Source organism: Mauremys mutica, chromosome 9 (genome assembly GCF_020497125.1).
Source record: "Mauremys mutica isolate MM-2020 ecotype Southern chromosome 9, ASM2049712v1, whole genome shotgun sequence".
In the NCBI taxonomy this organism is placed as follows: domain Eukaryota; kingdom Metazoa; phylum Chordata; order Testudines; family Geoemydidae; genus Mauremys; species Mauremys mutica.
The window spans coordinates 92,613,044-92,627,788 of NC_059080.1; positions in this window are offsets into that span (position 1 = coordinate 92,613,044).

A 14,745-nucleotide genomic window follows, 5' to 3' on the forward strand; every position below is an offset into this window, starting at 1 on the left:
TCTTAGCCTGATGATCAATAATGACTAAGGATACAATCTGGTCACTGATTCCGTGACTTTAACAGATCTCCGTGACTTCTTTGGCTTCAGCTTCAGCCCCGGACGGCAGGCCTCAGGCTGTTGGCCCCAGGTTGGGTGACCAGCTAGCAAGTGTGAAAAATCAGGATAGCGGGTCGGGTGTAACAGGCACCTATATAAGACAAAGCCCCAAATATCAGGACTGTCCCTATGAAATCAAGGCATCTGGTCACCATAGCCCCAGGCGGTGGGGCTCAGGCTTCAGCAGTGCACGATGGGGTGCCAGCTTCAACCCCACCAAGACCACACCCTGATTTTGTACATTTTTCCCCTGACAGTTTGCTTAATTTTACTGTGACAAAATCCTATTCATAATAAATGCCACTAAGAGGATTTTTATGTCACTGGTTGTTTTTTTGCTTGTTTCAAGGCACTTTCCCTCTTTATTAATCTTAATGAGCCAAATTCATCCCAGGCAGGGCTGGCCTTACCATGAGGCGAACCGAGGCGGCCGCCTCAGGTGCCAGACTGTGGGGGGCAGGGGTGCCACTAGGACCCAGAGTGTAGAAAATTGTGCCTGCTGATGGTGCATATGTATTCTCTCTGCTCTAGATGCACAAAGATGGTGGAGTGCTGTGCTGGAGGAAGGAGGGCACAAGAGACATAACAGGCAGGCAGAAGAAAAGGTGAGAGGGAATAACAGAAAGCAACAGGAGCTGCAGGGAGAGAGAGGAGGAGAAGGAGTCCTCTCTAGCACCCCCAGGAGCCTGGACTGATTGACACCAGCTTCTCAGGGAGCTTCCTGTTTCCTGCTGCTTCCCTGAACCCACTTGAGGAGAACAGGCAGTCAACTGAAATAGTAGGAGCCAGTTAGGCCCTTAAGATGCTGATTTCTTCCCTCACTCAGGCCCTGTTACCAGCCTGCTTATTTGTCCCCTTCAATTGAGTGTTGAGAGCCACTATAGCTGGCACAGAACAGCAGTCATGAGTGAAAGAAGAAAACGCCCCTTGGGGCAGCATTCAGAAAAAGCAAGAAAGCAAAAGAAGCTTTTCTATCTAAGCAGGAAGGAGCTCTCCTGAGATACATAGACACAAATGTTCACACTGAGCCTTCCAGCCCCAGTGAGAATGAGAGTGACGAGGAGATGCCTGATCTTCCAGTTAGTCAGAGTGCAGGTGACCTGGCAGCTACTGCAGCGTCTATATCGCCATCTCAAATGGATGTAGCCATGCACATTCCTGAAGAAAAGTGTAGATCAGAGAGGAGTGTGGTGGAGATGCAAGAAAGAGCTGCTGATGAATTTAGTTCCTTAAGTCTAGATGATCCAGGACTGTGCACCCACTTGAGCAGTAGCCTGAGGGACTTTCTTGTGCTGCATGGGCCACAGCAAGTGAAAAACGTCATGTTCCCCAAAGACAATGAAAATTGAAGTTTCCATCCAACATATTACTGGTGTGAAATCTCCAATGGTGACAAAGTGGAGAGGCCATTGCTTATGTACTCAAAAACCCAGAATGCTGCATACTGTTTTTGTTGCAAACTCTTCCAGTCTAATGTTCCAGCCACATTGGTTTCTGTATGAACAAAGGACTGGAAATATCTGGCTAGAAATCTGGCATGCCATGAGAAGGCAGCAAATCATCAGAGAGCATTCCATAGGTGGAAAGAGCTTGAGATGAGACTAAGGTTAAAGGCCACCATAGATGATCAGCTCAAGAGAAGATTGCATCAGAGACTTTTTACTGGCAAAATGTTCTGAAAAGGTTCATTGCCATTGTGAGAATTCTTGCTACCCAAACCCTAGTATTGTGTGGCCTTTCAGATCAGCTGTATGTGCCAAACAATGAAAACTTCCTTAAAATTGTGGAGCTGATGGCTGAGTTTGATGCTGTACTCCAGGAGCATATAAGAGTCACCATCCAAGAAATGTACACACACCACTACCTTGGAAAAACAATTCAAAATGAGATCATACAGTTACTGGCAACAAAAGTCAAACAGAAGATTGTGGCAGATCTGAAGTCAGCAAGCTATTACTCTGTTATTCTGGATTGCACACCTGACATCAGCCAAACGGAACAAATGACTTTAATGGTGCGTTTTGTAAAAACAACAGAACCTAGTGAAAATGTCCCTGCAATGGTGACTGTCAGAGAGCATTTTCTAGAATGTATTGACATTGATGTTACTACAGGAGCTGGTATGACAAATGTGCTTGTTAAAAAGCTGGAAGATACGGGAATTGCGATAGCTGACGAGAGGTCAAGGCTATGATAATGGTGCCAACATGAGAGGAAAGAACAGAGGAGTGCAGACCCGGATCCAAGAGTTAGACCCTCGAGCTTTTTTTGTCCCATGCAGCTCTCATTCATTGAACTTGGTGGTCAGTGATGCAGGATCAGAGTCTAGTGAGGCTGCTGAATTTTTTAATGTAATTCAGAGCATCTATTTTTTTCCCTCTGCATCAGCTCGTTGATGGCAAATTTTGAAGCAACATCTGGGAGCATCCTCTCTGACACTGAAACCACTGAGTGCCACATGATGGGAAAGTCAAGTGGAGGCGATAAAGCCTATCAAACACCAAATTGGGAAAATGCCATAGTTGCCATTATGGAGGATAATGCTACGACAGAATTGTTTGTGGGAGAAGAGTGGCAGAGGGAAATGGGATCACGAGAAACATACATAACTTCAAATGTCTGTGTAGCTTAGTGTTGTGGCATGACATACTGTTTGAAATAAATCTTGTAAGCAGGAGACTCCAAGGTGTTGACCATGATATTTCTGGAGCAATGGAACAACTGGACAAAGCAAAGTCATACCTACAGTCTTACTGGTCAGATAAGGGATTTCAAAACGTTCTGAAGGATACACAGAAGTTGGCAGAGGAACTTCACACTGAAGCTATTTTCCCACCCATTCAAGAATACAAGAGTCACCAAAGAAGAAGACATTTTGATTACGAGGCACGGGATAATCCCATAAGAGACCCCAAACAACAATTCAAAGTTGAATTCTTTAACTAGGTGCTAGGTTGTGCAATACAGTCAGTTGAAGAATGTTTCATGCAGCTCAAAGAACACAACAGTATATTTGGGACATTGTATGATATTCCAAAACTCCTCACTATACTTGAAGAAGACTTACGCCAGCAATGCAGGGCACTAGAGACAGTGTTGACACATGATGACATGTGCGATATTGATGCGAGTGATTTAGGTGATGAACTGAAAGCCCTTTCAAGATATATTTCAGCAGGATCGACTCCAAAGGCTGTTCTGGAATATATGTGCACAAATAAGATGACCATCCTCTTTCCGAATGCTTTTGTTGCTCTGCGCATATTTCTAACACTTCCTGTAACAGTTGCCAGAGGAGAATGCTGCTTCTCCAAGCTGAAGTTAATAAAAACACATCTACGCTCCACAATGACACAGGAGAGGCTGGTCAGCCTTGCAACCATCTCAATAGAGCATGAGCTTGCTCAGACTGTGGACCTTCAGGAAGCAGTTCAAATCTTTGCAACCCAGAAGGCACGGAAAGCACCACTTTGATTATTCAGATAAAAATGCCAGTGTTTACTATGCAGACAAGAAAAGTTACATTTGCTGTTCAGGCGTTTGAAAGTTAAGTGTTACTTAAAATTTTTGAACAAGGCATTTTAAGTTGTTAGTTCTCCTTTATTGGGGTAGGTAGCAGAGCAGTACCAGGAGAGGCGTAGAACAGGAAGAAGGCAGAATTGAGACCTTTCAAAGTTTTGGCCCAGGTGAGGGGGAATGGGGGCATCATTTGAGCTCCCCGTCTCAGGTGCCAAATTATTGTGGGCCCTGATCCCAGGGTAATTCCACCGGCGTCACTGAAGTCTGTGTAGTTGCACCTAGGAGGAATTTGACCCAGTGTGATTGATGGGCAAAAAATACAGGGAGCTCCTCACACATTCAAACACTAACTGGTCTCTTCCAACTTGAGTTCATTGCTGTTTGCTGCTCAGGATCTTGATGGACAACAGACCCATCTGAGCAATAGAGACTGATTTCGTTAGCTGAGACTTTTAGGGTCAAACAGGTTTATACATGAGGGACTGATGTTATTTTATCAGAGAAGCTTTCTCTGGACTTGCTCCATTGCAGCTAACTTTTCAAATAGGCAGGTTTATTGCAATGTTGTGTTTCTTTCTTTGGTGGCAGGGCTGCAGTTTTAAGGGTGCTCTGAACTAAGGGGTCAGACTACAGCTTGTCAGGAATCTTTCAGTGAAGTGGGTTTGTTTTGTTTTGTTTTTGCCAGGAAAGGTTTCTCAGGTCAAGGATGGACATTCTGTTCAAAACTAGAGCCAGAGGTCCACCCAACATAGCCAATAGCCCAGTGGTCAAGGCACTCACCTGGGAAGTGGGAGACCCTGGTTTAGGTTCCTGCTCTGAATTGAGCAGAGGTCTTATACCTCGGTCTCCCATATCCCAGCTAAGTGCCCTAACCACTTGTCCATTCTGCGGTGAAGGTGGACCAGTGGTGGGCAACCTGTGGCCTGTGGGCCGCCAAACAGTATGTTTACATTTGCATGGCCGCCCGCAGCACCCAGTGGCCGCGGTTTGCTGTTCCCGGCCAATGAAAGCTGCGGGAAGCGGCGCAGGTGACCTGGCAGTTCCCATTTCACCTGCCCATCAGCCAGTCCCCATTAATCACAGGGTGAGGGTTGGGGGGGGGCGGAGCTCATTAAAAAGCTTTGCCAAACAGAGTAGGTGGTGTCTGGGCCTGTGGGAATAACTGGTGCAGGAGATAGTCTTGCCACCATGAGCAACAGGAAGAGTCCATTTAACCTGACCCAGATGAAGAATGCACAGTGCAGTAGGCAGAGAGAGAGAAATGGAATTACCAGAGGAGTGAATGGGAGGTGGGACCATCCCAGATAAAAGACACAGGGAAGCTGGTGAGGGCAGAAGTGCATTCAAGTATGGGGAGGAGGAGCTGGTGAAGACCTCAGGGGATGGAATAAAATGAATGGGACACCTTTGCATTAGCCCTTCCCTAGCTAAGTCTGTGGTTTTTGATTTTCAAATACATGCCTGAGACAGCTATCACTGCCATTGTGAATTTCTGTTCTATATACAATTAAAGTGCTTTTGGCAGAGACTCCCTGTGTGGGCAGATCAATATGATTAATGCTTTCACCCCAGGGCCTAGTTCAATGCATTATGCATAACACCACTCCTATTATGCTGCCCAGACTGAATGGGTAAGCAGCTCAAAGAAAAACTGATGCAAGGACTGGTATATGCCCCAGTCTGCAGGGGGCACCAATAGGAGTGTGAACAAACAAAGAAGAACAAGCTGCTTGGTAAGCAAAGGAGAAGAGGCCAAAGATTTTAGGCCTGAACTTTTTTATTTAACTCACAAAATGACTTACTGGAGTTACACTATGCACTATCTCATCAACATTCAGTGCCGCTTCCAAGGCTTGTCATCAGCATGAAGGAGATAAAAAAACCCCACAGAAACATAAGGACGGGCAATAAAAGGAAAGCAGTGAGCTAAGAAAAAAATCTTTCTCACTGGAAAGTCCTGTACTGGAACCACAGCTAATCAAGCAACTAGTATATGGTAAAGTCTGCAAAATCATTAGTGGCTGCACACATAGGTAGTTCTGCATATTTGACATCTGCATGTTTATATTTATTTACTATTACTGCAGTGCCCAGAGACCACAACTGAGAGTGGTAGGGTTCTGGTGTACTAGGTGCTGTACAAACATATATGGGAAAACAGCACCTGTTTCAAAGAGCTTACAGTCCAGATAGACAAGAGGGACACAGAATAGCACAAAGCAGCTGAACAGTAGATTTAGAACTCAGGTTTTCTCACCTCCCGTGCAGTACCCTGTCCACTTGACCACACTGTCTTATACAAAAGTTGCAAGAGCTGGGCTTGTTCATGTAGTGTGGACATGCACCACTGCAGTAATTACTGCGGTGACTGTAATGCGACCTAATATAGGTCGACTTATATTTCTAGTGTAGACCCCCTCCCCCATCTAGACAAGCCCAGAGACAGCAATCTACTCCTTGTGGCTAGAAGGCCTGATCCTGCACTAGTGATGTGACTATGTGCTTTATCCTTGACTTAACTGAACGCAGCCTGAAGCCTACCAAAGGCAATTGTAGGGTCTTTTATACTGAGGATATTTACTGACCCTTATGCGAGTGTTAGGAAGAGCTAGAGCAGTGGTCCCCACACTGTGCCCCCCCCGAGGGGTGTGGAGAAATGTTTGGGGGGGGGTGCAGTGGGGCCCGGGCCAGCCCACCGAGGGGGAGGGGTAAGCGAGGAGGGCTCACCACCCAGTCCTGCTCTGCCCCCAGCTGTGCTGGCTCTGCCCACAGGTCCATTCCCGGTTCTACCACCCAGCTGCACCCCCCAGCCTTTGTCCCCTTACCCCATCTGTGTCCCCCGCTCCCGACCATGGCACAGGGGGAGGGGGTTGCTGACAGGGGTAAGGGGAGGCGGGGGAGAGATTATAATCCTGATGTGCTCACTACAGCTGTGTACATGAGAATGTCATTGCAATGCTAGAGTATAATTGCATCTGAGGGATGGGTCAAACTAGATTTTCAAAGCTCTGCAACATTTGTGCACTTGCAAACACTGATGTGCCTATATAAAACAGGGAGAAACTAGGTATTCAGATACTATAGTGGTGCTGTAAGACCATGGATGGATGAGGGCCATGTTTCCTTTTTCATGCACAAATGTGAATTACATGAGCAAGCGCCTGTTTGTACATGAGCAGCACAGCCTAGTCGAATGAACATGGAACTGAGGAGTCATGATCAGCTACTTTTTAATTCTAGTTTTTCCTCTGTCCTGCTGTGTGACCTTGGGCAAGTCACTAGGCCAACATTTTGATGGTCTAGATAATACTTAGTCCTGCCTTGCGTGCAGGGGACTGGGCTAGATGACCTCTCAAGGTCCCTTCCAGTTCGATGATTTTCTCATAATGTCAGGTGCCTAAAGCCATAGTTGAAGCACTATTTTGAATTTGTACAAAAGTGAGGGTTTTTTTGGATCTCGTACTCCAGGTGAGTACCCTAACCATAGGGCTAAAGGTTATAAGGGGGAAGGGGCAGCACCACCACTAGAACCACCATCACCTTCTCCCCCTCCTCTGGCTGTTTTGCAAATAGCCAAAATTATTCATGTCAAATTTGTGAACTGGGTCAAGCAAAACTGCATATTTTGTCGAATAAAATTTTGTCCAGCTGTACTTATGACCTTGCTCTCCTCCATACCAGTGAAAATAGCCAGGTGTAGGCCAGATTGCATGCAAGCCTTGGATGGAATTATGCCAGAATCAAGTTCAGGCACAATGCTTCACTGGCCTCTCAAACCCCCGTCCCCACAACGTAGGCCTGAGCCTTTAAAGACGCAATCCAATCCAATCCAATCAATGCGTTCTGAAGCTGCATGTTGTAGCGTGTTTTGCATGGCTGGGACATGCTATAGCATCTCTTACATGTAAATATGTCAACAGGCATTGGCCATACTGGAGAAGATCAGGATATTTGTGATCTTGATAGAACTGGCAAAGGTTCAACAGTTTAATGTGCCCAGTGAGAACAAGTGAACGGCAATGGGACTCTATATAGCTGAGATGCAGCTCGGTATTTTATGTGTACGTATATGCATGTGTAGCTTTTTTTATTCCTTGGCATATTGTATGCCATAGGCTGATATTTTTCTGTTTACATCAGTGTATGATGGTTCTCCTATGGGTCTTGTATACAATTTGACAGATGCATACACAACATGACCTGAATTATTTTGGTGTGGGGTAGGCATTAGTATAGGCAAAAGTGCTTCAAATATAGTGATTTCCTTACTTTTCAAGAGATACAACATAGGCTAACCCTAACTGTGATCAAATGTATTTGTATTTTAGAGATGTAATATTAGTGACAAGCAATATGACTGTGTCTGAAAAATTGTGCCTGTCTGCAGAGGATTGTTTAGTCTATATACAAATAACACTATAGTAACTGCATGGAAAAATAATACAAGAATAACTGGGTGTCTATCATCCTCAGGCATCTAGTAGAGAGAAGCTTTCCTTAGTGGTTTCAGCAAGAGAACTAGAAATAAGGAATTTCTGAGTTCTAATCCTGACTCGGACATGTCTCTGCCCTGTGCCTGAGGCATGTCACTTAAATACTCTGTCTTGGATTATCCATCTTTAAAGTAGCAGAATATTGTTGTCTTTTGCTGAATATGTGATATTTTCCCTGTTAATATTCTTTGAATTTTCAAAATAACTTACTTTGAGAGTGCTTTCATCTCCTTTGTGTTTGCTTGCTGCACATATTATACTGGATGAGTTTGCTGGCAGGAAATTTCACAGACCCAGCAAATTTTAAATGGCTATTAGAAAATATTCATGGAGGGTGAATTTTAAATTGGTATATACAAGTATTTACACATGAAACTTGCTTCTAAGCATCACGGTCTTCCAATAAGAGATCAGAAATGTACAGTGCAACCTAGGTGGCTAATCCAAACTAACCCTAACTCAGATTTTAAATGCTGGCCATAAATTGTTTGTCAATGACCAAGAAATATTTGCAGAAATTATTTGGGGACTAATGAACAACGCTGTGAAAATTGTAACTGTTGACCATTGTTTGAAGATAATTTATGAGCAAAATAAAAAGCAAATTTTATCCAATTAATTATTCATTGCAAATTATTCAGCCATCTCTAATAGCTACCTATTGAACCTCACTGAGGCTTAATTAGATTTTGTGTATAAACCTCTATATAAGTGCTAAAGCATTATTATTAGTTTCACATTAGAGTGACAATGAATATGTTATTTTTTATAACTTCAGTTCCATTAGTCAGCTGGGCATAAGGAACACTAAATTTTCTTTGAAAAATGTAACTGCTTTTTGGTATACAGTAACAGAGTGGCTCTGTGCAAACAAAACAAATGCATAAATTCACTTGTGGATGGCTGCAGAAGCTATTTCATTTATACTTATTGGCATACAATCATCTAAATCCTTGGGAGTTGTGAAAAATCTCATCTAATTCTCAAAAAGAAAAAAATCTTGAGTTAAAAAAAAATCTTTTCTGTCTGCAAGTTCATATATCTTTTAGGGATGAGACTTGTAAATCACAGACATATTTTCTGAAAGCTTAGCTCACTTTTAGTTTGACTGCTCCTTGTAAAACTGCTGTGATGACCTCTTGAGCAGGAAGAATCCAGTTTTAGGTAGGCTTTACTCAAATGAGTAATCCTTACTTGGTCCCATTGATGTCAAGAAGGGCTGCTCCCATAGCCTAAGGATTACTCACATGAGCAAGGATTGCTGGGTTAGGTTCTATCCTAGTATCTTGCGGCTCAAGAACATTACATAACTGGAAGACAGGAGAACTAAGTTTTGTTCTTGCTTCTGCCTCAAATTTCCTGTGTCCCTGTTCAAGTCCCCCATTCAACAAAGGACTTGAGCACATGCTTTAATTTAAGCATGTGCTTAAATTCCTTTTCTGAATTGGGGGTTCACTCTCTCCATGCTTCAGTTTCCTCATCTGCAAAATGGGGGGTGATAATGCTCACTGGCGTGTTATGGGTCTAAATTAAGGCTAAGATTTAGTCATGGGTATTTTTAGTAAAAGTCATAGACAGGTCACCGGCAATAAACAAAAATTCACGGCCTGTGACCTGTCCATAACTTTTACTATAAGTAACCCTGACTGAGGCCTGGTCTACACTTGGTGGGGGATAGATCCAAGTTGCACAACTTCAGCTACATGAATAACGTAGCTGAAGTTGACGCACTTAGATGTACTTACCGTGGTGTCATCACTACGGTAAGTTGAAGGCTGATGATCTCCCGTCAATTCCGCCTGTGCCTCTCGCTCTGGTGGAGTACCAGAATTGACGGGAGAGCGCTCGGTGGTCGATTTATCGCATCTAGACTAGACACGATAAATCGACCCCCGCTGGATCCATCGCTGCCCATCGATCCAGCGGGTAGTGTCGACAAGCCCTAAATCTAAGTTGTCCTGAGACTGCCACATGCAGCTGCTCTGGGGATCCCTGAGGCGCTGCTGCTGCTTGCGGGGGGTGAAGCGGGGGGATGGCAGCCTGGGGCATTGCTGCTGCTCTGGTGGCCCTCGGGGCAGCTATGGCGGCTGCTGATCCCATGGCCCCTGGAGCCAGCTGCACAGGCTGCTGCTCCAGCCTCAGGGCCAGCTGCCTGGGGCCTCCCCGACAGCAGCTGGTCCCAGGTCCCCCAGTAGCTCCAGCAGTCACCGGTGCAGCTGGTCTTGGGGCCACCCCATGTGCTCACGTGTCCCTGGGGTCAGCAGCACTGGTCACTGCAGCTGTGGAAGTCATGGAGGTCCTGGAAAGTCACAAATCTGTTACCTCTGTGACAGACTTGCGGCCTTAGTCTAAATCAGTGTTTGTAAAATGCTTGGAGAGCCTCTGATGCTAGAAGCCATAGAAGGGAAAACTGTTGTGTTACTGATCAAATTCTAGCTGTTATTTTGTTGGAAGCATTGCCCCTTTGGCTCAGGCAGTTATCCTGGGAGGAGTGTTTTGGTTAGGAGGAGAAGTGGTAGGAAGCGAGTATATACTTTGGTATAATCCTATTTATTTGCAAAGCATTTATGCAAAGTCTTGTTTCTCTGAACACAGCAGAAACTAACAGCTGGCAATGTCCTTGCTCACTATTTCCAAGTCTGCCTCTCCTGTCAAACCTGTTCCCCAAGGATCTCTGTCTCTGCTACCTCTTAGGGACATGCTCATGACTGCTTCTCTCGCTGTCTGCTGGCTTTCTCTCTGTACTGCAAACACACAGAGGGTGCCAAACAGTTGTTGACCCCCTGCTGTTGTTTCCAGATAGCTCACCCCATAAAAGAGTTTAATTTTTCCTTCCATTGAGACTGTAAGAAAGTTGCATAGCACACCATCCAGCTTTAACCAGGTCTGTAATTATCTATAGATCAAAGACCTGCTTGTTGGCATCTTCCACCATAATAGATGTGATTGCTAATTGTGTTCAAAATTAAAACAGAAAGACAACATCCTGGCCAAGGTATATAGCTGACGTTAAATACACTTCCAGTCTATATAACATCATTTCTCTATAAATTTTGGGTCAGATCCTCAGCTGATGTGAACCGAACAATAAAAGAATAAATACTAATAGTGATAATTAATGATACCTAACTCTTATATAGCACTTTTATCTCAAAAGCCTTCACAGAGGAGATCAAATCTATGCCAGCTTACACCAAGGTACTGTATGTCCCCTATTAGTTGTAAAACAAGAATTCTCACATTATGAGAGCAATAGCAAACAGTAGTGTGACTATAATATGACTGACTCACAAGACATAAAAACACCCAAAGAAAGACTCGTAAGCTATGACAGAGAAGGTACCATTCCAATTCCACCTATTTAAAAAATTATCTCAAAGACAAAAATTTGTGAATTTTCTTGAGCATTTTCCTTTTGGTTCTTCTATTTTCCCTCTTCCATTCAGAAAAACTTTGGCGCTTAGATGTTTCCTTACATTTCTTTTTTTCTCTGTGCACAATATGTTTTGTAAAATCCCTGAACATTAAAATATTTGCTCATAATTAAACAATTTTTTTGCAGCCAAACCAAATAATACACCCAATGCTGTTTTGCATTTATTTTTTCTTCTTCCTAGATTTTCCTTTGTTAGGCTAACTTCTGCAGCAGCTATGGATGTAGCCTCAAGACAGTATCAATATATGCTACGATAATCCTTTTTCTCCAAGCGAGATAATTGCACCTTTAGAATTAGCAAAGCTTTATCAAATTGCCTTTTCCCCCCTCTAGACATGCTTCGTCTAAGCACTCCATATTAACTCAGCTTTAGGATTTCTACTAGTTCATCTTTAGCCCTATAAGAATATAATGGATATAGAGCTGCTTCAAATGAAAAATGTAAACCATTTTTTTTCAACCGGCAATGATTTTTTTTCCTCAGCTGAATATTTTTTGTGAAGAGCTTTCCCCTTTTTAAAGTTTTCTGGGTTTTCATTAAACCTAAAACCCTCAAAATTTTGAATCATTGTTTTGTTTTCTCTCCCTTCTGCCGTCATTCCTTTCTGTCACTTAGTGCACTAGAATGAATGATGTCCAGGGCGTTTTAACCATTTTTGTCTTTTTTTATATTTTTATTTTTGTCACTCCATAGCTCTTCCAAACTGCCTCAAGTTTTTGAAAAGTTACAGCGCGGCAAAAGGAACAAATGTAAAAAGGGGGTGGGGGAGTAAGTGTGTGTGTGTGTGTGTGTGTGTGTGTGTGTGTGTCAAAAAACCCCAAAATTCAAAACATTTGAAATTTTTACAAAAAAATGGGGGTGGGGGAGGGGAGAGCACAAAAGAAATCCTTTTGAACTCTGCAAAATGGAAACACGTTTTTCCATTTTTCAATCAGCTCTAATTGGCCCTGACCTTGCATTTGTTGTACATCCAAAAACTACCACTGAGGGCAGGTCTACACTAAGGGCGGGGGTCGAACTAGGGTACGCAAGTTCAGCTACGTGAATAGCGTAGCTGAACTCGAAGTACCCTAGTTCGAACTACTTACCCGTCCAGACGCCGCGGGATCGAAGTCCGCGGCTCCAAGGTCGACTCCGCCACCGCCTTGTGCAGTGGTGGAGTACCGGAGTCGACCGCGGCGCTTCCGGAGTTCGAACTAGCGCGTCTAGATCAGACGCGATAGTTCGAACTCCGAGAAGTCGAACTCACCGCGTCGACCCGGACGGTAAGTGTAGACTAGCCCTGAAGGTAACAGGAGTTTTGAGTCTGCAAGGCTTGAAGAACTGAATCAACTTATATGTAGAACAGCAAACATTGTGCAATATATGGCCATAACAGAAATATTGGACTAAAGCCTCAACTGGTATAAATCAGTGTAGTTCCAGTGAGATCAATGAAGATACCCTGATTTACACCAACAAAGAATCTGGCCCATTCACGCTCAGTAGGCCAGACCCTCCAACACTGACTCACATGAGTATCCCCACTGAAATAAATGGCAATGCTCATCTGAGTAAGGGTTGCTCATACTAGTGAAGATTGTAGGATTTTTACCTTCGGCTAGATTAACCACATGACAAAAAGAACCTGTATGTCTATTGCAGAACTGATCTGTTCCTTCACTGCACCCTTGGGAGCTTCACTGGTTTCAATGGGAGCAGGTTTGAGGCTTGCCTCAAGATTTTGAACTTTCATCAAATCATTCAAACCTCTTGACTTAAATGGCACAGGGCTATGGATTCACTTCCACTGGAAAAGCCTAAATATGTGTTTGAGAGACCATGTACTTATGTGTCTGGAAAAATGAGACCATCTTCCTTTCCATTTGTCCTAACAAACCCTAGCTAGAAACTTCAAGGGTTTGGCGCTCAGTGTTTTAATTAATGTGTATATAGGGGATTTACTGAGCGCAACCCAATTAATTTCTAAAAATGTTACATTTAAGGAAAATAGCCGATATTATTGTAGACAGCCTAAATGATCGTCTGAAAGAAGAAACTCATTGGGCCAGATTCATCCATGGTGTAACGCCACTGACTTCAGTTATTCCAAAGATCAACTTGTCCCACATTTTAGACCTATGCCTTTGATCAAAAAATCCGATCTTCAAGTTGCTGCAGAAGCTTAAACCATGCCTTTCAACGTAGTTTCATCGAATTAACAAGCACATAGGGCATTAAAGGGACATGCATTAGTAATAATTGCAGTGCATCTATTACACAGAACTGTAACAATATTACTACTGTAGCAAAAACAGAGTTGGTATGAAACAGTTTAAATTTGGTGATGCAGCTTTCAAGGTTCAAACCGCATGGGAAGTCCTACCCAGCCCTGCATGGGAGTGGGCCACATGCAAATAAAATCTTCTGGGAATTTAGCTGCTAAAAATCTAAGCAGTCTCTCCTGAGCATGTCTGAACTGCAATTTTTCAAAGGCTTATAACATGGACAAATTTAAGGCAATTTTTATGGGGATGGCAAAAGGCACATCCCCGATACAAAGCCCACCACCCCGTTAAATGTCAAGACCTGGCCCACCAAAGAATGGGGGCACTAGAAAGAAACAGTCACCAGAATTTGTTAACATGGACAAAATAATGTATTTTCCCCTGGCTCTGTTCTCAGAAAAGGCTGAAATTTTCCAAAAAAAGAATTCAGCTTGAGACAGATGCCTTGCATGGAAAATTTCAAATGGTAAACCTTGACCAAGTTATAAGCAATTAAAAGCAGAGTCTTATAATGGGATGTGTCAGGCAGCGTTAATAATCAGTGGTACTATCAGTGCACATATATATAAAATAATAGGTGGTGCTATTATTAGTGAAGCTGTGGACGTGTAGATATGAAATGAACATATAAAGGCCATTTAGGGGAAATTACAGCAGGAACCTTGGAAGCCATGTGGTTCATGTGAACCACAAACCTTGAAGACTATACAGTTTTAAAAAAATTAAATAGTGAATCCTTTAAGGTTCTGTGATATAAATGCTGAAGATTCACAGGGTGATAAAAGTCATTAAGGGAAGACTTCTAGTCATTAAGGGAAGACTTCAGCTACTCAAAGGCATAGTCCCATTGAAGCTGAGGAGACTACTCACAGAAGTACGTGTTAAGTAGCATGAGAAAGGGATTAACAATGAAACCTAAATGGATGCCAC